Source organism: Pleurodeles waltl, chromosome 2_1 (assembly GCF_031143425.1).
Source record: "Pleurodeles waltl isolate 20211129_DDA chromosome 2_1, aPleWal1.hap1.20221129, whole genome shotgun sequence".
NCBI classification, from domain to species: Eukaryota; Metazoa; Chordata; class Amphibia; order Caudata; family Salamandridae; genus Pleurodeles; species Pleurodeles waltl.
In genome coordinates this window covers 548,806,516-548,808,210 of record NC_090438.1, presented here as the reverse complement: position 1 = coordinate 548,808,210, position 1,695 = coordinate 548,806,516, and the positions used below count along the sequence as shown (strand labels likewise).

Below are 1,695 nucleotides of genomic sequence, written 5' to 3'. Positions count from 1 at the left end.
CTACATGAGCTATAACCACATAAGGGTCTAACTATCTTGGTTTTTTCCTTCTTGTCTGTCTTCATTTATTGTTATCTATAAGAGCCCAAATTAATGTATCCAGGCTTTCACTTCCCGAAACCACTCAGTCCATCGGCAAGATTCTGAGGATTTATATCTATACACATGGGCTCATTTGCACCCGAATTTAGAAACTGACATCAGCCTATATCGAGGTGATTTGTAGACTATATTATTAATAGTAATAATATATATTGATTAAATTTTCCATCTATTATTACTATCTCTTTATTTATCTATTTATCCACTTAGTGTTTCTAGGTTCTTATCCAGTCTATTTTCCTGTATCATAATAGGTACTATTATGTTCTGCAGCGAAGCAGTTATGGTCAGAAGAATCAATAGCCTATAAAAACGCTAGACAAGACTCTCCAAACAAGGTCTGTCTGTATTAAAATCTATCATTTTTCCACCATCCTGCATGTACCGAGCTGCATGTTCTTATTCTAAGGGAACTAAGGTATACAGATTAATATTAGACACTTATCACTGTGGATATACTAACTATTGCAACTTTTAATGGCATTAGGCATGCACGGCAGTAATTGACATCGCATGAACTACTCTCATGTTCTCCAATTATGCAATTTCAGTCTATATTTGTTTATACTCTATTCCTTATGACCTATGCATCTTTCCATTAACTACACCACATACAATTCATTCTACTTTCTTTGGGCATGCCTTTTCGATAAGACAATATGCCACTGCCGGTAGAGATATATATGTCATGCTCACAGAGGTGACCACTAGACTACTAGCACGAGAATTTTATACACAATGTTCATATAAATCAATTCTCCCATTAGATTTTTGGACTACATTATCAAAAAGAATATCATGAATTTACAATTGATCTGACCAGAAGACTTGGCTGCCAAGATTCGAGTATTACACATTATTACCACTGGGAACGGCCCTGAGGAAGGTTGTCTTCTATATTACATAACACCGAAACGCGCGTAGGCCTTCGGTCCCTATGGTATCATTGGTTCCTTAATATGTTGGTTCACTTGTAAATAAGACACGTTTTTTTATTTGAATTATTTAATGTCTATGTGGTATGTTTGACTTAGGTGCTTTGTATGTATTTTCTTCTATTTTTTTGATTTAATGTATATACTTTTTATGATTGTATCATTATGGAATAATAAAATATCTATATTTGTAAAATAAGCTTGTATCAATTATGTAATAGGATTCTGTTATTTGAGTACCTAAACTGAGTAGCCTATTAAAAATACTCTACTGGTCAGTCACATATAGTTAGTATCATCTCAGACCATAGTATTGGTACGTGAAGATGATGGTATCTTCATGGCTATCTTAGTAGCTTTTGTAGTAGTTTTTACCTACGTAGGTTTTGCTATCGCCAGTTTATCACTGACCTTTGGTGTGGAGGACTTGAGTGGGTGTCTGTATTGTGGAGAATTAAGAGATGTGGGTCGTAATACCTGTAGTGGATTTCCGCCGTTGCCACGGTACCTTGACGGCCGTCAGCACAGCAGTAAACGGGATTTACCACCAGGGTTGTAATGAGGGCCTATATCATGTCATAATTTGAATAAAAATATTGAATATACTCTTGATTATAGAAATGTATTAGCAAAAGACTGCAGCTCATAGCGTAAGTCA

General features: G+C 35.3%; 1 long non-coding RNA gene across 1 annotated transcript; it reads left to right on the top strand.

The window, feature by feature from the left end:
• Positions 1-354: 354 nt before the first annotated feature.
• Positions 355-1,236, top strand: LOC138259012 (uncharacterized). Its single transcript, XR_011198621.1, has 2 exons — positions 355-440; positions 870-1,236. It is a non-coding gene; the product is annotated as an uncharacterized lncRNA (long non-coding RNA).
• The last annotated feature ends 459 nt before the right edge of the window (positions 1,237-1,695 follow it).